Source organism: Diadema antillarum, unplaced genomic scaffold (assembly GCF_040938485.1).
Source record: "Diadema antillarum isolate AM-2024a unplaced genomic scaffold, OU_Dant_1.0 scf00000211, whole genome shotgun sequence".
NCBI lineage: Eukaryota > Metazoa > Echinodermata > Echinoidea > Diadematoida > Diadematidae > Diadema > Diadema antillarum.
Genome location: NW_027271100.1, coordinates 1,842,402 through 1,865,572, shown reverse-complemented (window position 1 = coordinate 1,865,572; position 23,171 = coordinate 1,842,402). Strand labels below are relative to the sequence as shown.

The window sequence follows — 23,171 nt, the reverse complement described above, 5'->3', positions numbered from 1 at the left end:
TTGGGGTGATTGTATACTTCTAAGCATCAACACTCAGCTCTAGAGAGTAGGCTCTCCACCTCCCACTCATAGCAAGAAACCTCATCCCCTCTCCCCCCCCCCCCCCTCCATCTCCCATCCCGTCCGACCTCTTTTGTCTTTGTTTTCATAACATGAGGACGAAATTCTATATTTGCCCGGCATTTTTCGGTGGGCTAATAACCCCCAACTAGCGAGTGGTAAAATAATATCGGGCAGACACTTTAGATGAGCCCGAAAATCATCCTCCTGCTTGGCGGAGCTTGATCGTCTGCTTTCCTCGCTTGCCGTCAGGCGGGAAAACGCCACTCCAGATGGAGGAGAGGCTCGGGGTAGGCTGGTTTGGCGGCTGAGATGGAGAGGGCAGTGCGTAAGCTCCAGTGCACAAACCCTCCGCTGCAGTTCACGCTCGATTGTTTGTCACGTGAATTATCCTCTCAACGACAAGGGCCTCGTATCCGCGCGAGACCAAACAATATGCGACGAAACGTTTCCCACGCAGCAAACGCATCCTCTGCTGTGTGTGCTTGTGTGTCTTGCAGAGAATATTGCCACTTTGAATGCTTAGGATGTAAAGAATTTCAATAAGGCAAAAAACAAAATTGAGCAGCCACATGAGATCTGTTGTGTCACACACATAACTAAAGCAACCTTCCTATTCACCTTGATAAAGAAAGGAAAATCTTTGTATACATCCACTAAAACATATCTTCATATCATATACTCTTTCATGGGAGATGCTTTAACACAAAATGGCAGAAATAAGTAGTGAAAGATGAAGGACGCTGTTGAGGGGTTCACTTCTTTGCACACATAACATCCACATCTAGCTATTTGTGTGTTTAAAGAGAAAGCATTAATTTTTGGGGTATCCTAATTTTCAAATGCTGTAGTGCACATATTCATACAGTTTATTTTCAACATTTCCATATATGACAAATCTCTTGCAAGCATCATGATTACTTATAGTTTTTTTTTTCTATAAGTGATAATGATATTTTCACCTATAAGCTGGTGTCATAATCAGGGAGGCTTCTTCCCCCACATGATGCTATCACCAATGGATATGCAGGTAACTATGCAGCATTCTTGCACAATTTTCTCATGGTGCTGATGGCATAGTGGTAGTGGCTGCAGTGGTGGGGGGGGGGGGGGGGGGACAATGACCGATCACTCAATTCAATTTTGGATAAAAATCACAATTCATTTGAGGCCTGAGAAGAGCATTATGTAGATTGGTGTACTGAGGATACGAACACTTACTCAATGAACAAAGACGCCGGAAGAGAAATAGGGTGTTAGTGAGCACGAGTAACAGAGCTCAGGGGTAAAGTGGCGATCCCCGAGAATGAGGGGAGAGAAACAAAGACAGAGAAAGAAAGAGACAGGGGGAGGGGGAGAGAGAGAGAGTGGAGAAAGAGAAAAGAGAGTGAAGAAATTGCTCAAATGAGAGGGAATGAGGGTGACAGAAACAGAGAGAGAAAAAGGATGAGATGGATAAAAAGAGAGGCACGAAGAAAGACTGCTAGAGTAGAAATCATAAATAACGGCTTGGCCAATGAAGACTTGAACGAGAAAAGGGATTTACAAGGAATCAAGAGAGGAAGAGAAGGAGAGAGAATGAGAGAACGAGAGAAAAAAAAAGAAGCAGGAGATGTACAGGAAGTGTAGGGGAAGACCTGTAGTTACAACATTTTGATGTATGAGCCAATAAGAAGATTAAACAATCATTTGCCGAAAAGAATGAAGATTAACTGCAGTCGTCGGTCTCAACCTGATTATAAACACTCTCAAAGATGAATGCTTTCCTTCCCTTCTCTCACTCTCCCCTCGGACTTTCACTCGGCTACCATTATTCCTTCGCCGCTGAAGTGGAAATTAGGAAAATGAAATTGCCTCCCTGATACCTATGGATGTTATCTCTGACCATCTTGGAGTTGTGGGTGTAATTTCAGCAATCAATGTCGGGCCTTCCTTCAGGCCCAGTAGTGAGAGAGGGCAATCAAGGTCTATAACAATTTTTTTTTTTCTCCCTGCCATCCTCCGGATTACTACAAACCACGACTGTTGCTATGATGCAAGTAGAATAATGTAGGCATCCTACTCCTAAGTCAGTGTCTGTCACAACTTGTAGTCCATGTCAAAGTATGCAACTACTGTATGTATATGTCGATGTATATCTATATATATCTACATCTATCTCTCTCTCTCTCTCTATATATATATATATACTGTATTATACACATATATGATGAGTCTGAATGCAAAAACAAATGAATGCCATTTCAAATTACAATAAAGGTCATCATCAAATAGAGGAAAATAAAATATTTTCAATGGAACTGCACTCATCACATAACAAAAAAAAAAATGTTTTTTTTTAGTTATTATCAAAAATTATCAAAAATATTTGGATTTTTTTCTTTGTATTTAAGTAGCACTTTGATTTTGATTTTAATCAACATGTGGCAAGGCAACAGAATTTAATTTCCCTTAGTTGTGGGCATAGGTATCAAACACAGAATCAATCACTACGAAGACATATTGTACAATTTCTCTCAAATTACTCCCTTGTTAGTGAAACTACTGCTGGTACTATTACATTTTATGAAAAACCATATATATGGATAGAGCATTTAAGAAATGATTTCTCTTTTGTTGCAAAATTCAAATGTAGTCAATCAGTTTATTGGCAACATGTCATCTTCACATCAACTTTTGACAACAAAAAGAATTCTGTGGTAATTTTGCAAAAGGGCTGACAAATATGGAATACCTGCCAGGGGTGGGGTGGGAGAGTCCTAAGATCCTGTTTCTAGCACTGGTGGATCATTCCAGCATGGTAGTGGTGCTCTTCTTGGAGGTCAAATGAGGTCAGATGAGGTCAGATGAGGTCAACTGAGGTCAGTTCAGGTCACAGTCTCTCTGTATTGGGCTTGAGACTGAGTACTTCCTGGTACACTATATCCAAAGCACTGCCATGAATAGACATGTTTGCTTTGCTTTTACAAGCTTTACACTCCTGATAGCTGAACTATTTACTATGAAGTTTGAACAATCACTCAAATTATCTCGTATTAGTGCTTCTGTTTTTGAAAAAAAGACACACTGCACTGACCTGATACTACTTAATATGAATAATAAAGCTTTTCTTTTCTTATTCTTGTTTATTTGTTTTCAATGGGGAATGGCATTAAGTATACAGGTAAGTATTTCTTTTTTCAATTCTATCTCATTTTCTTAATAATGTTACCACCAGATAGCTAGCAGTGCCAATTTACACTCAACTAACATCCATTCATATTTACCTCTTACTTTTCCCACTCAATAATCACAGAAGTTACTGCTTCACATGAGAAAGAAAATGTTTGGGCAGATGTAAACATGCTGTGAACCCGTTGAGGACGAGTCCCAAGTATACTCGGGCAGGTGTCTATGGGAAATGTGTGTTGTACCAAAATCAAACCGTCCTCAACGGGTTAACGTTTTCTTTCAGGTATACCATGCATGTTTTCATTGGTCACAATTTCCCATCTATTGGAATTACTAATCATTTGAATAATCTAGGGGCCTTGCGTTTTTGCTAAAGGTTCCATTTCCCTACAATGACGAAAAAACACTCAAGAAAAGTTCTCTTCTATTAACAGTGTGAGGATTATGTTAAATGTAACTTTAACATAACTTGATAGGTCAGCAATTATGTATGTTTTGGATTGAAATGATTTCTGCTTATCTCTGCACTGTATTAGTCAATACTAGTCGTAAACACCTACAGATAATGAAATGAAATCAAAATAGATTTTATTCAAATCAAAGCAAATGACCACACACACACACACACAAATCAGTGGTCAAAATTCTATTGATGTCTACACATGTGCCGATCATTTTAGACACAGTCACAGAATTATACCGAGTGACTTCAATCGTATTCACAGAAGCAACAAGAGAGAGGATGGGGAGATGGGGCAGCCGGCAGACGATGGAAACGAAGATGAAGCAGCAGCGAAATTTAAGACGGGCACTTGCCGGAGGGTCGTCGACAAAAACTAGGCTCATCAACATCTGTTAATCCATCCTTTCGGCCAAGAGCTCCTTCAAAAACATTGTGATCTGTTTTGTGGTGGAGTGCAGGGGATGTGATCCCAGTACTCCACGTTTTCTTCAGTGCAGGAGTTCAATTGCTTGGAAACCAATCTGATGACTATCTCAGACCCACCTTGAGCCAGACCCAACAGTTGACAAGAGAATGAAAACAAAAATATCCTTTTAAGGGTTTCATGGGTTGTCTTTCTGTTACCCTTTAAACCAACCCATGGCAGAACTTTCTAAGGGCTTTTTACACTTGTAAATTTTTGCTTAGTCCCGTACCAACGGTGGGGCTAAGGGGGGGCCTTAGCCCCACCGTTGGTACGGAACTATCCTTAGCCCACTTTCTGTTTACACTCGTTTTTGCCAAAGTGGGCTAGCCCCACCGATAATCCCGTACTATCTGGCCCTGCAAAATAGCAGGGTTAGCACCGCAATTGCGGTGCCAAGCAAGTGAGTGTAAACAGAACGAAAAAATAATACGAGGCTAAGCGACGGAGACGAAGTCCGACCCCCACTGACCAATCAGAAACGAGGTAATCAACTGCTGCGGGTGCGTGCGTGTACGTGTACAGTGCACAGCATGATCATGAATATTCATGTGGTTTGGAAAGTACCGGACTAAGAAATACAAGTTTAAAAATGTCAATTTTCTCCTTAGCCCTGGACAAGAGCTTAGTACGGGACTAATTGGCGAGTGTAAAAAGCTGAAAAAATTGGTACAGGACTAACAATAGTCCTGGGTCAGAGAAAGTACGGGGTTAAGAAACACAAGTGTAAAAAGGGCTCTATACGCCTACCCTTTCATGCTTGCACCCCCAATTCCATAGACTGGTGTCAAATGCTTCTCACAGTCAAATACATTTTGATTTCTTGGTAAGAAGTCTGCATCTGTGTTTCGAAATCCTCATTACGTTTCTGGCAAAATCATTTTAAAAATACTTGAAGCATATCTAAAATTATCATTTGCATTTACATTTTTACACTTGTTGAACTTGAATCTGGTTTATGATCATTACATTCAGTGATCAAAAAGCTTGAATTTAAAGTGAAAGTAATAAAAATGACCACCACAACTTCACTGGAAGTGAAGACACATTACAGACTTCAGCATTTTAACCAAAAGCTGTGACAGAGGGTTGATTGGTTGTTTTAATATCATATTGTATGACTTTGTGGAAAACTAATTTGTCAGTGATGCTGTTGTTTGGGGGTATATTTGCATGCATGTTTTTGTAATTAGAAAGACTGACCATCACAAATGTCCAGTTTCCAATGACCATGTAACTTTGCTTCCTTTTTCATCCATCAGGTGACATATGCACCATTTAGGACTAATATGAGCTTGATTCTCCACTGGTCAATGACCAGAAACAGACTATCAGGTGTCGCTGTATGTTTCGAGCCTAAACCTGCCATGCAGAACTCCCTCCTTTTAATTAATGGACATCTCTGAGCCTGATTGGGGATTACAGACATGGTTTCACCTTGGACAACACGATCCATCATACGACATTTCAACCTCACCCTCCAGTCTCATCATTTTGCTCTGTTTTCTTCCCCTTTGATGTGCAGTTTGAACGGATGGTCTAAATGATCACTAAGGTGTGTCCAATACTGGGGAAACAGACAGACTGTATTCCCATAATACCACTCTATTCCTGTCAATCATTCCAGTGGGCAACCATTTGCAAAATCTTCATCTCCAGTTGCGGGTTCATTAAGTTCGCTTAGTTTGTGTGCTAGCGCACCATACAGCTGAAACACGAATGCAATTATCCTTCAGGACTGATTCAAACTCACAGCTAGAAATTGAAGAGTCACCTTTGACGGAGCCAGTCTAGTGTTGCTGGTGATTCCTTCATAATAACAATAAATATATAGTTTTCATTGGATGGAATTTTTAAAACATTTGTTCTGTATTTAGACATTCAAACATAATATTTAAAAAAAATGTATTTCAAAGTCAAGGAATTAAATTATCTGACATAGTATACATAATTTTTAGGAGAGTATCTTTGTTGTTTTTTTGTATTTTTTTCAACTTGTATTTTTCCGTTTTTTTATTGCACCACAGAAGACAGCCAGATTACACACGGATGATTGTGAAAGAATCTGCGCCGATGACAGGAAAGCATGAACCATGTGCCAGTAGGCTCGATACCTCCCGACAATGGCTACACGATTCCGACGGAAGAGACACGGTATATGGGAAAGGTGATCCTCCTGATCTCTCTAACTTCAAAAACAGAAGAGAAATATCACACTGCCGGGCCCAGAGACGTTAGAATGGATGGAAGGAATTTCTGAAAAGAAAATTGTGGGATATCTGCAGTTTGCAGTTACTACCTCCCGGGCAAATAAAACTAGTGAATTAACATGTAAGATTTCAGTATGCAGCGTGCAGGATTTTTCCCTCTTTTTGCCTGCTCCGTGCTCCTGCCATGTACACCGACAGGACGAGGTTCACCTACTCATCTCCGAGGCCCGGGGCCATGTAACCCTGCCTGACTCCCCTTGATTGGGGTCTGTGGGACGTGGGTCCAGCACCGGTCTGCCAGCAAAGAGTTGGGACGGCTCCCAAACACTGTGACTCTCCCTGTCACTCTTCCCAATTCTTTCATTCTCTCCCCCTCTCTATCTTTCTCTTTCTCTTTCTCTATCTCTACCTCTCTGTGTCTCTATTTTTAACTGAATGTTTTTAAGGAATCTTTTTTTAAAAGGGGGAGGGGGCTGGAATTAGGCTAGCTCTGCATGGAAGAATGGAATTTCACCTCTACAAAATTATTGTATCAAATTTGGAAGAGGATAGAGATTTTTAGCTGATTTAGATTGATTGCTGTCACCGATATGCCATAACGATGCATGATAAATCTCATTTGAAATCTAACCTGATTATGATGCATTAGTTTCAGACATGAAGACAAAAAATATATATATATATTGATCCAAAATGAGTAATGAATAGAAAATATACAGCTTTTATTCTCTGTTAAGCATTCTGATTCAAATTAGCCACTGGGCCCTTGGTATCAAATTCATACTATGTGACATTTGAATAAAAACATAGTAGCCAAACAGAGGTAATATTTACTGCAGTCGGCCTATTTGGCTAACTGAAAAACAGAAATTATCACCAAATATTGCTCTAAAATATTCAAGAATGGCACATCTGATAAGAAAGGTGTTCTTTTTCATAAGATTCACCTTCAGTGTGCTTTGTTCACCAAACAATACATTTACTGGCATGCTTCATTCATGGATCAAAACAAAATTTCTTCTTCAGGATTACAGAAAGTACCCATAATGAAAGGCTCGCTTGCAAATGACCCAGGAATAGCATTGCAAGTCTTAGAATGAATAAAACAAAACAATACAAAACCTAAGCACTGACAGTTCAACCAATCAATTAGGTAATCATTTTAGACATAACCTCAGAATGTAAATATGTGTAATAATTGTAATAAGTGGAATAATTGAGCTGCACAAAGCACAGAGTTGTCAAAATGATGTGTAGGCTTAATGCTTGTGGCAAGTCTAGCAGCTGGGTTTTGAACCTGCTACTTGCATATCATTAGGCCTACATTGTCAATCACTGATAGTCAATTATCATTCACGCTGCTAAAAAGTATGGATAAATTTCTTAGTAGTCTCACCTGCAGATACTCATATATATATATATATATATATATATGTATATATATATATGTGTGTGTGTGTGTATATAATTATATATACATATATATATGTATATATATATGTGTGTGTGTGTGTGTATATATATATATATATATATATATATATATATATATATATATATATATATATAGGGCCTATATGTTTTCTTTATTTCTTTCTTTTTTTGGGGGGGGGGGGGGACTGTAAGTCAAAACTGCTGAGGCTTTCACTTCAGATTTCCAGCAATACTCTGTAGAGATCATCACCATTACTACAATAATTGCTACGTTTTCTTCATGCCTTAGCACTAACTCGGCATTGAAAAGTCCACGGTGCTTGGGATGGTAATAGTGAAAATTAGATTCATCATCTGAACAAACTGAGTTACAGACTCAAGCTTGAGTGAAGGTTAATTCGAGCTTGGTCACAGTGAATGAATACATTTTACTCGCCGACTCTACCCCACATCAACTTCCGAGTTTTCACAGATTGCCAGCCCCTGTCGTGGTAAACGCATTTTCCTTGACTTACGGGCCAACCATTCTTGATGCATGCCTATTGGAGTAATTTCTCCAACTTCCATCCACCCTTGATCTTTTTCCTGAACACACTTCCCCGTTTCATTCGTTTCGTTCGTGTTGGTATACAGACACCACCATCAAGCCCTAAAATAGGAGTAATCACCGTCTCAAACAGCTGTTTTTCTCGAGGAATGGTGTTACATCAAACGTCTTCTAATGCAGAGTTAGCACTTTATCCTGGTAACAAATCAGAGGAGACAGAGCACTGAGAATGGGGAGTAACAATACAATGGCACATGATAACGAACACAGCAGGCAGCTGATTGGCTTAACAGTCAGGTTCATTTGGCCTTCTGTATAGTCTCCCTTCAAGGACATTTCCTCATAATCTCAAGGAAGCACTTCAAAAATATTATCATTTCAGGAAACAATTTTTTCCTGTCAAGGACAAACATCAAAGAGATAATGCATAGGAATGAGAGAAAATGAGTTAAAGTTACAGAATCACAAACGTCATTACCATACTATCAATACTTATTCTAAAATCGACAGAATCAAAATCTAAAGTGGCCAGTGGTCACATCTGATCCCTTAAGATGGTTGTAAAAAAAAAAATGTTATAGAACTGGATTAGAACATTGTATGCAATGTGGAATAATACTTGAATATCATGATTATAATGACAAAATGTCTAGAAATTTTATGGATATGAATAGATAAATATAAGTTTTATTACATGCCATATTTTTTGAAATACATGAAATACAGATTTGAAAAAAAAGTCATTATAAGATATTAGATGATGATTATGATGACATGAGATATCTGCCAAGTAGGTCCTATAAGCTACTGGCTCAATAATATATATTATTTTGTTAGTGATGTTAGTATAGGCCCAAAATGGCATGGCTGAAAATAAGCTGTAATAATTTATGTTCACATCATAATTTCACTATGTGGCCTACATAACAGGATTTGGTTGTCACACCACTAATCCATGCTTTGTAACTTCTTCTTCAACTTATGTATTATATTCCTTAAAGCTGTTATCCCTCCCCCCTCCCCCCCCCCCCCAAAAAAAAAAAAAAAAAAACATCTCAGCACCTCCCTAAAGAAGTGGTATCCATCCTCCACAGCCAACCTCCTTCAACTTGTTTTCAGAGTGTGTGAATGGAATGTAGTGATTTAGGCAGTATTAACATGGTGTGAAGGACACTTGATTTAGTGCGACACATGGAGGTGGGAATGGGCCTAAAAGAAAGAATAGTCTCAAATTAGGGGCTCCAACTGCAGCTGTGTGAACAATTTAAGGATGCATTCCATTTCTTCAAAATTAAAGACGAGGCACATATCACAACAATAAAGCCTTTGAAAGCATAACACATGTAAGATAAATCAAACACAGAGCCTCCTGCTCTAATCTTAAGAAATGCTGACATGATATGGTATCACAGGTGAATGTGAAAGTCCGAAACAAACATTTATAATAACTCACAAAAGAGATAATAAATTCTCTTTACAAAAGACACACATTGCATAATGATCAGACAGCTGTATTAACATAATAAATTAAGATACTTTGGGGGATTTGATACATGCTTGGCATTTGAGCATAAAAATCAAATCATGGCTAAATAAACTGTACATGCACTTGTAAATCAAGCTGAAAATTAGTTGAATATTATTAATAATACAGATTACCTACGAGATATTATACAAAAATAAAACAAAAATACAGGTGAAAGATAATAAAATCTGTGCACAATCTCATGACCTGTGATACATCTTTTCGTGTAGCTGTCCAATAGGTCTTTAATTCCTCTTTTGAGCTATGACTAACATTTTAGGCAGCTATTGGTAGGGCCTAGCTCCCTAATTGTGGGCAAGTGTTATCCTCTTTACGTGACAAATGGGAATCTTTAGTTCACCAACTACTCCAAACCTCAATCAACTCAGCAGTCATGTACATTTGATATAAAACAGACCTGCTTCAGTTGTAACTGAGATTCCTTTTCACAAATAGAACTGCGATCAGTGTAATGTGATTGCTCATGTTAGAAACAAACTAAAAAGGGTTTTAAAAAAATTGACAGCACCTGACACTGATGACACTGATGTGTGCGCTGTCAAAGTTTGACCCAACTTCCCTTCTTTTGTATTGATACTTGGTTTGCTTTTGGCTCGATATCTGCAGTTTTCCTCAAATTGCTGGACAAATGAATTCCAAAGTTTTTAAACATTTTAAAAGAAATAACATACAGTGCGAATGGTCCAACTCATACAAAAAAAAATCTCAATCATTAGCAAAGTTAGAGCTGGATGGTAGCCCACAGAAAAATTACCCCCCCCCCCCCGAACCACCGAGGCTCCTTCTTTATCTATGAAGTTAAATGTACACCATCCACCTCACTGATATAAAGAAAGAAAAAATGGAAAACCATGAGAATACAATTTCTTATTCATGGTCATGGAGGCATGTTTTGAGTGTATGATTGAGGTGTTGCATAGCAGGTATAGTTAAGAATGAGTATGTGTGTGTGTGTGTGTGTGTGTGTCAAAGTACAGGAAGATGCAAAAACTGTGCACAGTAGTGAGATGCAAGAAGACGCTTGAGATGGTATTGTGTTTCGATTAGATAGGCAAAGGAAAATTCATGTTGCAAATCAATACAACATTTTGATATCATGATTGAAGTATGATTAAAACATGCCAGGATACAAATTTGACTATAAGTATCATTTGGTGTGCAAACACCACAATATGCTGCCCAAATCATTCCATATGCGCACAGAACTGGGATGCATTCCATCCATCGATGACAGCACATACCAGAATTAAAAAGTCTCGTGATGGAGACTAGGTAATACAGAGGGTGCTCATACAAGTGGAAGCTGTATGAGTGTTGCAGTGAAGGTTAAAAGAAGAGAGTCAGTAGAGAGGCCACATGTCCGACATAAACACTGCTTACATAGCAATTGACTTCACACCTGTTCCAAGCTATCCCTCCCATCACCATCAGTTGCCAATGTTTCTACAATCTCCTCAGCACACACTTTAAAGGTGCACACAGTCCGGAACATTTTTTAGCATCCAGTTAATGGCATATTTACCATTTGTAGATGAAACAAAAACCCAGCATTAGTGCTTTGAACTAGTTCTACAATGGGAGTTTGGGATAGAAACAACCACTGTAAAAATCTGAATCGGTAAAATTGATGTTAAAAGTATTGTTAAATATACAAAATGTGAACAATAGTTATGATAAGAATGTTTCCAGACTACACCGTCTACAGCTACAGTTTATTGAGAAAATTACATATATTTCCAAATATTTTAGGCTTTATCGTGAAAATTTTATATGATAGGATATTTTGTGGTACAACAGACCTACACATATGCATTAAATATCATATCTTGAAAATTTTTTTAATCATTGTTCTCAAAGGTAAACAGGACCTCTCAGTAGAGAGTGGTCTGGTGATTGGACAGTGGACCAGTGACCGTATCAGAAGGTTTAGGAGTCAAGTCCTTATAACAGAGAAGTTGTAACTGAGAGGTGTAATGAGAAACAAAACTAAAAAGACTGGACTAGCATCGCAAAGAGGACTTTTGCTCTGGTAGTAAATAAAGGGTGCATGCATAGGGAAACAGTTCTCTTCAATCTCTGCTCAGGTTTGATACAAGTTACAGCTGGAAAAAGCAAGGACAGATAAATGACTGTCAGTAGTAGATGAATTATGCTTGGCTCTCTTACAAAGTCCTGAAGAGCAGCTTTAATTGAATGGAGCCGGGACTGTCGGGGATCCTCCACTGCTTACAGTTACAATCTACTCATACATGATGCATTGGCCAATTTCTGCTCTATGATAGCCCTTATTTACAGTATTTTCCAGCTAGCAAGTGCCAACAATAACCCCCCCCCCAAAAAAAAAAAAAAAAAAAAAAAAAAGTCTACATGGATTTCCCCACTCACACAAAAAGTTTCATAGGTTTGGAGTGCGCCCAATATGTTATATAGTTCTTAGCAGTCATCTACTCTACAAAAACAAATTCTTTTTTAATTAATTCTAACTAATTTACCTACAGATTTCAGTTGATATTATTCAGAGTTATCTGCAAAGGTTGTCCCTACAGCTGAGGTGAAAAATGCACACAATTCATGATCATTACAATAGATTTCATTTCTTACTCAATCAACCCTACTTAAAAATAGCCATTTTCCTCCCTCCTCTACAGATAGCTCAGCTATCCTTGAAATTACATGTTAGTTTATAGATATTCATGAACTGTTTATGGGAAGATAAATTGAATTATCTATTACTGGAGGTGCTAATTTGAATGCCACTTAAAGGGATGGTACAGTATTGGTGGAGATGAGAATTGGGCTTTTAACTTTTTGCGAGATACCAAGAAAACACTTATGATATAGTACAGAGCATACCATTTTAAGAGGAATTCAAAGTTTATTTGATGAAAATCGGGTTTGGAATGACTGAAACATCCAAAAACAAAGTAAAACAAAGCGATCGTAATAAAGTGTGGGTCCCACACTTTATTAGAATCACCCTTTTTTGGATATCTCAGCCATTTCAAAACCAATTTTCATCAAATAAACATTGAATTCCTCATAGAATTACATGCTCTTTCATATCTCATAAGAGGTTACTCATTATCTCACCAAAAAATGTTAGAAACCTGAAATTAGGTCTCAACCAAAACTGTACGATCCCTTTAACTATTTACTTTCTCTCTATGATGACGTTGTCTAGTCTTGGATCAACTAATATCAAGTCATTCAAAGAATTCAAGAAAATGAATCTATCTTAACATAGGCCAAAAGTTAATCAAACTTGACATTTCTGTGTAGCAAACATGAAGTAACTGCAGGGCTCATTTCCTGATCATCATTACATCATATTCCAGATGAATAATCCCTGATCTACAGTAGATTTAGACACATTTGACACCCCTTTCATTAAAAATACAAAGGCAATGGAGTTCAATAAAATAGTTCTAGCATTATGTGTGCCAACAGCACACAAAGGTATTCCCAAGTAATCAAACCTTACATCAATATAATTCAAATTTAAGCTACCCTCTCAAAACTAATAGCAATACATGCATAGTGCAGAACTACCACCTTTAGAAAATCGGGTATTGAAAGAATAGATTCTTGTGAAGATTAAATATGCCTTTAATGTCAAGGCCTGAGAGGCAGTATTATATTGCAACTATTTTTTATTGGTAGAAATTTCTGGATGTATACTTTGAAAGTGCATAGGGAAAACACTACGTACCAAATGTATTATCAATTTTCTGTACATTTCTGCAAACATGATTTCCAACAAAAGCATGGAGTATACTAGCAAAAGCAAAGACAATTTGACTAGTAGCAGTACTCAGTTTGCAATTTCAAACTCCATGGCATGTGTGAAAATTGGGTGAAAGATAACAAATTTGAGATTTGATCAAGATCAAAAGACTGATGTTGCATCAAGTTTGAATGTGTAAGATTACCATGAAGTCAAAATTCCCTCTCTTTTGTGATCATATTAGAACAAAGACTTGGTCTGAGCTATCATTTTAAACGACAACTCTTCAGTAGATTTGAATGCAGCTAAATCTCAAGCTGTGTTTACTTAAACTCTAGTGATGAGATTTCTTGCCAATACTGTGCGGTATATGTAAGACGAAAATAAGACAAATTATGCACTCCTGGAAAGTTTACAGTCTTGAAAATTACAGAAAAAAAAAGAAAACAGTTGTCAGATGACTCTGCAATTATGCATGATGGCTTCTTTTTTGTGGCAATGTGCCACATTCTAGAAATTCTCAACATTCTTAAACTCTGCGTGAAGAAAGAAAGCAGTTTGGTCTACAAGAATAGGTACAGTCCCTACTACAAACAAGTTTTTTTGTTTTGTTTTTGTTTTTGTTTTTGGTTTGTGTGTGTGGTTTTTTTTTTTGCATGAATGTGCCACTGACAATTTCATTTCATCGACCTAGAAAATGAGCAGTTGCTAGTTTGGTTGACATAAATTGATTGCTAACAGCAAGTTGTTCTGAACAAAAGCCACCGCAGATCAGCAGTAGAGCAGTAAAATATCCAGTGCCATATCGCACAAACAACGAAGAAAAAATTTTACAAATGACTATTTGACTGTCTTTCATTCATCTAACATGTCCTCCTACAGGCCATCCAAAGTAGCTTTATTATTATTGTTATTTATTTGGCTTTCAATCACAAATATTAACATTACACAACACCTATTATCATGACATGATTTTTGTGATCATACCATTATGACACCAGTTACATAGTGCACTTTATTAATTACCCAAACATATGAGAAAAAGATAACATTTTTAGTTTGAATGAAGGAAATGATTATAAGGCTGTCTTGGTAGAAGTGTCATAACGTCATTGCCTTGGTATGTCATCACCAGATTGATTGGGTTCCTTTACAGGAAAAAAAAACACAACATATGAGAAGACTGGCACTAGTGACATCACAGTCATTCAATCAAAACAGTCCATGTGTCACCATCTCAGCAAACTTAGTAACATTCATATGACATTGACTTATTTTCAAATGTTTTGCCTTTTCTGGTCATAGCTATTAAAAGACACTGCTTCTGTTGCTTCACTACTTACATTCAAATTTGCACCAAGGAGCCGTTCCACCCTCCACGTATCTACAGTGTATAAGGGAAAACCCCACGTGCATGGACAGGTTTTTTGGACAGTCCACCCCACCCCACACAACCTTCCCCTCCCCCCTCCCCCACCCCCTTCTCCGGCCCTTGGATGCCCCCCTTCCACACTACGTGGTCCACACATCACAACCAATTACGTTGCTGTGCCAAACGAGCAGCGAAAAGAGACTGGTTCACCCGTGTTCAGGTGAGTCACAATACAGACAATGGGTGCAGCGGCCTCAGGAAGGACACAAGTTTATCTTGTCTGCCCTGCTCCCTCGAGATCTCTAAATCATCCTAAATTCAACTAGATGGGGTGGATCTAGCACAGATTAACTGGTTAGCCCGAAAACTTCCTGGTCTAAATCCACAAGATTGGCTTGTTAACAAGTCCACATTGCAATAGATGGAGAAAAGTCGGCCTGTGTCATGCTCATATGTCAAAGATTATAAAGGTGTCGAGCCCAAAAGTCTCTCTTTTTTCCCTAGAGTGATTGAAACGCCACTAGAAATCGAGGCACAGTCAAGAATGACGGTTCATTTGCAGTTAAAAGGAAAGGTGAACAAGAAACGGCTGCAACCTCAAGAAACACTCGCAGATCTTCTATCTTCCAGTCAGAATATATGTCTTGATGGGGTACAGAGTTCTGCAGATTTGGGATAGGGAGATAAGGGGGTGGGGTTGAAGGGTCAATTGTGTCAACCGGAGGGAGATATTGCCAATCACTTTCAGACTGGGGTTGTTTTAAATTCTTAACTGTCCGCCAGGGACTTTTTACGACACTGTTATTCTAGAGTGTTGGATTGTCTGGCAGCGTGCAACCAATGGGGAGAAGCTATTATCTCCCAATTCTATCCCGCTTGTAAAACACACTTTCCAGATTCGATTTGTCTGCTGGTTTTAGGGGAACAATTCCCCCGCAATACTCAGACGGATTACAGCAGCTATCTCCTCGGCAAACTGGTGTTGACATCGTGGGTCTGCCCCAGCCGCACAGCTGCTCCCTTCCCTTGATCCAGACTGCCAAAGAATTCAAGGTTGGCCACAATTCTCCTGAACTGACCCAACTCCCAGAGAACAGGAGCAAAAAACCTCTCATAAATATGTGGAGATGTATCTTCCATCCCAGGGATGACTTCAAACACCGAGATCATGGATGAAGAATTCTTCTGATGATGGCTCTCTGTCTTGCTAAAAAGTGAAACACTTCCGAGCTAAGTTTATGTGCCAATTTGTTATTGCACGCTATAAGCAAACATAACTGCCTGCAGGAACCAGCCCGGTACAGTACAAAGTCTATTAAATTTGCATTAGGTCATAAAACTGTGATGAATAGGTGAAGTGAATTGCTTCTCTTAATATCTTCACGTCTTAAATATGGAAAATTACATTTTTGCATTACTTGACATCCTGTGATTACTTTTGACATATTGTTAATGCAAGCTCAATTCATTTGCTGAACATCAATACTTTTTTTCTTTCAACCTGTAAGGAAAGCATCTTTTTTTTAAGAATCATAAATGTGTGTCAGTATTTCTTCCATTTTAATTCAATGGTTAGAACTTAAAATACATACTGGAACTGAGTGAATAGCTCATCCATTCAAACATGACATGAAGCTAAATGGAATTAGTGTAGAGATACCGGGAAAATACAATCAGATGGTGAAGCTGTCCGATGAAGGGGGTAAAAAAAAAGCAAACCCAAACCCACACTAACAAAAAAAAAAAAAAAATGAGGGGCATTGTCCAGGAAACAAAGCAGATGGAAGACAGCAGAGCTCACTAATTCACAGACAGGAATATTTCCATCGAGTCAACAGCCGGCCCCATAGAAATGCAATTTATGCAAACATACTCAAAGCAGCCGAATTCAGCTTGAATTCTGTGTGTGCGATTGGTGAAGAATTGGGGGAGTCAAATTTTCAGGGGTCTACAGCTAATGGATCTTAAAAGCTCTGACATTGGGGGGGAAAACATGGGAGAGCAGGCGGAGCGAGCTTGGGAGGAATTCGCTGTCGATCCAGTAAAGAAAGATCCTCAGGGTCAGAGGCGGCAGTAATTGAATGTGGACTTGAAAAAGGCCACCACCAACCTCACAAAGAGAGAGGACTGCGAATGAATGACACAATAAACTTGCCTGAATATTAACAATGTATCACAGAAGCAAACATTGGTTTTACTTATCTTAAAAAAAATTCTAAGCGAGGTGTTTCAACAATCTATTCATCCAACAGGATTTAAACAAACAGCTGTCCTTCAGTCTCAAGCAATACTGCCATTACGCTGTACAATACATCAAGACTCAAAAGGGACTAATTGTCTGGTATGCATAACATTTTCTGCATGTTTTATCGCCCGTCGAGAACTATACAAAAATAACATGTTAAAACAAACTGCAACATCCTCTCCAAGAGTCTCTATAAAAGTCTAAACTTTCCTTTCACACAACAGATGTATAATGCGATAGATGCATAAACTCAATATGAATAGACGAGAAGCTTCCTCTTGATCAGTTTCTCATCTATCAGTTACAAAATCTCCCTGAGTACCACTGACCATCCTCTACCTGGAATGACCTTTGACCTACGAGGCATAACCTTAGAGACAGGTCAAACAGCTATATCAATCTTCCACCTGCTATACATTCTCAATGAGATTGCCGTTGGACACGATAGAGGGCGACAATCGAATCCAAACATTTTAACCAAGTCCTTATCTATCTTTGTTGATTCTGTGAGAGGGATGTCATGTTCACACGGATGTCACTGTTCACACGAATCTCATCCTGTCCTTATCTTGTCAAGTATGAAAGTCCAATGGCAGCAACGTCAGGCCTATTCACATGCAGGAGTTATCTTTTTTAAATTGCGATGCAAAATTTGATTCTATTCGCACTGAAAAACTCTTTCTGTTAGCTGTAAGCATTGTAAATCTCCAAACTTCCCAAGCCTATAAAGTAACTGCAGCTTGATGCTGGGTGCCCCCTCATCCTAGATCTAGTTGCATTACAGGATTTTAAAAAAAAAATTGCACTACAAGAAAAAAGAGAAACTTTCAATTTTCAAAAACAATCAATTCTGGATGCGTGTGAACAGCTATCCTTGCTAAGTTCTCTCCATGGAGCATGAGACATAGGCCTACGTATATACTACGGTACAGGGTTACAGCAGTGAATACAGTGTTCAAATCATAACTGGACCCTGAATATTTCAAATTATTACCTGGGTAAGAGTCAGGATATTTCTGGTGCATATCTGTTTTATCATTAATTCATGACTCTGGCATAAAACTAATTTAACATTTACCACTTGACACCAACAATTTCCTGTTGATTATTTCACCAAGATTGCATTTTATCTCTTGTCTAGATATCTCAAGTACATACTATCCCTTTACGAGATGGAAGACATAATTTAGAGAAAAGCAAGATTCTGTTGATCATTTCACACCTTTTCTCTTTGAGACGAGGAGAGCGGTCAGGTATGTGTGTGGCTGAAGACGGAAATATGGGTATGGGCATATTTGGTTACCGCGGAAACTGGGCCAATCCAGCGCTATGGTGATGCGGCCCAAATTTCCTCATTTAGTCAGAAGGGTTCATGCCCTCTCTGATTGGAAGAGTCTGTGTGATGGTGGAGTCCACAGAAGATGGAGAGGGGAAAAAAGAGAAAAATATCTCCCGGTATAAATATTCGGAAATCGTTACAAGTCGGAGTTGAATGAACCAAAAGTGTATACATTTCAAACAAGAAAGCACTCAGCTGTGAGGGAGAAAAAAACATTTCCTTCACACAAAAGCCTCCATGAATATCGCATTGACATACAAACATGATTCTTTAAAAAAAAAAATAATAGCAAACTATGATAGATAATAAGGAAATTGAGCCAGAGAGTCTATTTAATTACCAATTTTACTTGGCAACCATGGATTGATTCTACATTTCTTATTTCTTTCCTATGGGTTTTTTTTTTCTTTTTCTTTTTTTTTTTGGGGGGGGGGGGCTCTCGTCTCTCTTACATTAACCTTTTGGTTCATTTAGAAAACTAATAAAGATGGGAAAGAAATATGATTCTGCCTTAATAAGGGTATTACTCAAGTGTGGTATTGAATTGAATGCAGCTTTAGAAATATCATTCGCACGATATACATCATGCATAATGACAGGAGATCAGCACTTTTAATTCTTGGATCACTGGATGCATTTTAATCAAACCAATCTTATATGCAAATGATTTCACTTTGAGAGCTGCAATGTCATTACTGGTACTGCATAATACTCTTGCTATGGTACATTTCACTAAATATTTCTCTGACATATTTTGATATCAACTACACAGCAAATGTAGGATGTGCCACCTGCTGTACCATTCCTTCAAATACATTCTACAAGAAAAAACTGTCACAAGATACAGTTGGTCCCCTTGTACAAGCACTGTATCTGACAGGTATCCCCAAATCTTTCTGCCAATATGTTTCCAAAATTTGATGATATTTTTCAGAAGATCTGCTGATATCAGTTGAAAAAATCACATCTTATGACTTTATACATGATTTGCACTACAGCATAACTCACACGATCACCTGCATGCATGATGCCTTACCCAAATATTCAGTGCACATATTGCCCCCCTCCTCATTCTTTAAGTACCACTAAAATTATTCCTCCCCTACCTTCCCTCTCCTCCAACCACCCTCCCCCCCCCCCCCACGTCATCGAAATGGCTGTCATTAAGGCACTGTCATCAGCCCGTCCGAGTGATTTCACTGTGCTAGAAACAGCATTTTTAATAGGATCTCTCATCATTTTGACCAAAATAGTGTTATTCCAGTGGCCAGGGAGAAAGATGACACCGGATACGGGAATCTCCCTGTCTATCATCATATCTTCTGATTGCCTTGTTACATTCCATCAACTTTGAAGGGGGGGGGGGCAAAAAAACACCCAAAAAAAGGAGGAGGGGGAAAACGGAAGAAGAGCATTCTCTCTGTCTTTTTTTGTATCAAAGCGTCACTGTCTTCCCCTCTGAACATGTTGTGAGTAATTCCGGCCAACTCCTGACGAATTTTGGTTATTATTCTCCTTCATTCTCGAGTGTTGATCTTGCTACAAGAGAATGATATGCATATTTCAGCTGCTCAGCAAACGAGTTGCTTTTTTTAATTATTATATTGATCATAACTTTTCTTTCAGTATAAAGCAGAACCAAAACTTATGAGAGGCAATGCCATAGAAAAATGCAAAAGCTATGGCAAAGAAGCAAGAGAGTAAAGGAAAAAATCTCATCAAATCATGAAGTGATATTTTTCTTAATTACACCATTGTTGCAATGCTGCATAAATCTAGAGCCCAGAAAACATTCAAGTGATAGAAAGCAATGGTTAAATAGAACTGAAGTAAACAGGTGTTTCAGATGAGGCCAGATGCAAATAATATAGGACATATTTCTTGCTTACCCTGTACTTTCATGAATAGAGAATAAGTGAGTCTGAGAAAGATTTAAGAAAAGGAAGATGACTTTTAAAAAAGATGACATATTCAGATGGATTAATGAACTGTCACTGGAACTCTCTGGTTACACACACACAGGTGAGGACCCTTCCCTTTAATGACAGGTTAGTCTTTCATCAAGGTGCACTTACGGTGAGGTGAATCACAGATTGGTAAAGGTTACCCTGGCTGGACAAAAGGGAAACAATGCCTCCTGCCTAGTGACCCAGGTATGGCCTTAGGAGCGGGGAAATGCAAGTACCGTTCATAGATAGATGTCATCCAGCATGATGGTGCATTTCTTTTTTCTACCTTTTCTTTTCTTTTCTTTTTGAAGGGAGGGGGGTTAGGGAAAGAGAAAGCCTTTGATTTTTTTCATATTTGTTTTTCTTTCCAGCTTAAATCTCATTCAAAATTTTAATATCTGTAAGCACTATGTGAACAAAACTTTTTAGAAATGTAACATCAGTGATATCTCATACGATACATTGTGCTACCATGTAGGCTTCTGCATTCTACATTGAAATAACTATTATACCACTCTCATGGATGTGATTTGGAGATGTAAATAGATATGCTCATTCTCTGTAAATCTTTCCTCTCATCTTTGTGCTTTCTCATGTCTGTCTATCTTTTATTTCTTCTTCCTTCCCTAATTCTTCTTCCTCTCTTCCATCTCTTGCTCATCACCTTTCCTCATCAAGTATCTGTTCCTGTCTTTCCTGTACTCTTCCCATCTCTCACTCTCTTCCTCTCATCTCTCCCTCTCTATCTCTCCGTCTCTTCCATTGTCACAGGGCCGAGAATGCTGCGGACAGACAAAGTCCTCTGAGGATCCTCAATGGAGGTGATTGGGGATTAACACTGGCTACAATGGACCACTTCCCTTGGCTAGCTAGACAAGTCAGTGACAACCTGAAAATTATAAGTGGGCCGACAGCTCACCCAGAATGACTAAACAAACCATGGGCAAGGCCGAGCAATCCCATCCATGTGTCCAAAGTTTGTCTACTCATTGCACTTCGGCAACAAATATTAGGAAATGCTCGTTCTCCCAGTCCCAAGTGTTGAAATGAGTAAATTACTCACAACCATCTCTGTCACTGCCAATGCCACAGATTTTTTTTTCTCTCTCCCTCCCTCTACCTTTTTAAGAATCTATTCACTCATTTATTCTTTGTGGTAAAGTAGATTGATATGTTTTATGCATTTAATATCTATTTAATATCTACTTATTCAAATTAATTAGTGCGGTGCAGCAAAATTGCATTGGGGAGCTTTTGCAGCACAGTAAAATATATACACATAGATTCATTTTTATCATTATTAGTTCTCATACTACAAAAAAAAAAAAAATCCAAAACTGGTGTTGATTCCTTTCACCCATTTGCACATTTTTATCATTTTCTGGTCTTTGTCATAAATGTATACTGCTTTTCCAAATGAAAGTGCAAACAAACAAATCTGCTAGATTATGAATTTGTTGAGTTTTTCCATCATTCCACAATGCCCTATAGTACACAATTTTTTTAAAACTATAATTCTGAGAAAGTAATACTCAAGGAATGCACAAAATATTGTATTTCAGACCATCCCTCTTTCATGACTTAGAAAGAAAAAAAAACAACAACTGCCAGAGATGATACATGATGAGACAAAGAAGACTGAAAAGTGGTATATGGCTGTCCACAAGACAATGAGAAATAAATTTCCTCCTTCAAAGAATTGGATAGGCCAAAGATCATTAACTTCATTACCAGCAAATTGACCAGTAATAATATCAATACAACGTTGAGAGGATGGATGGGTTGGGTTGAGTTGGGGTTTTTTTCCCCATCATCTACCTCCTCCGTAAACATTATTTGGTTTTCCGCAAGTGCTGCAGCCCGCGTGTGGAAATAAACAATATCACTCCGATGATATACGGGGGAGAGTAACCCACTCCACTGGCAGTGCTTCAAAGCACTTGAACGTGGGTCATCAAAGAGAGTTTTATCAACAAACACTTTACACATACTTCGCCACTCTGTCATCAGCAGTGACACGCTAACCACTCTACTGTCTCATAGGCAAACTGAATCCATTGTTTTTTATAGTCAAGTGTTTCAGTCATAGCCTAACTATTTACCAGCCATAAATCATATATATATTTCTGCAAATCTCTTCTTCTTTTTTTTTTTGCACTGCAGTGTTGTCATATTGCCTACTCAATATTTTCAAGAAATGATTGGATTACTGTTGAATATGCAGGAGGAGTTTCTCTGGCACCGGCCAGCGAATCCTGACTTTGTGCCTTGACACTTGACAAAAGACATTATCATTTTTGTCAGAACAAATACATGCTGCTTGACTGGTCATTCACATACTTTTGTCACAATTACAAATCAAAAGATGAATAGACATTTGCAATAAGACAATTTTTTTTTCTCTTTTTCTAAGCATTAGAATTGTTGAAATTATCCCTGTACTGTTTTTTTTTCCTCAAATCTAAGAACCACAATGGACTAAAAGTGAAAAATCTGGAACCAAAGAGGGAAGGAGTATGTTGGAAGCACGCAAAAAATGAACATCACTGATGTGAATAAGTGCAACTTCTGTGACTACTTCATTTGTCTCTGAAAGTGAGGTTTCTTTAATTTGAACAGAAAAAGAAATGGTGGTCATAAAAATAAGC

General features: G+C 38.3%; 1 protein-coding gene across 1 annotated transcript in view; it reads right to left on the bottom strand.

Annotated features, from left to right (window-relative positions):
• Window positions 1-23,171, bottom strand: part of LOC139724341 (transcription factor COE1-like) — a 148,188-nt gene that overhangs the window by 74,130 nt on the left and 50,887 nt on the right. The gene's annotated exons all lie outside the window — the stretch shown is intronic.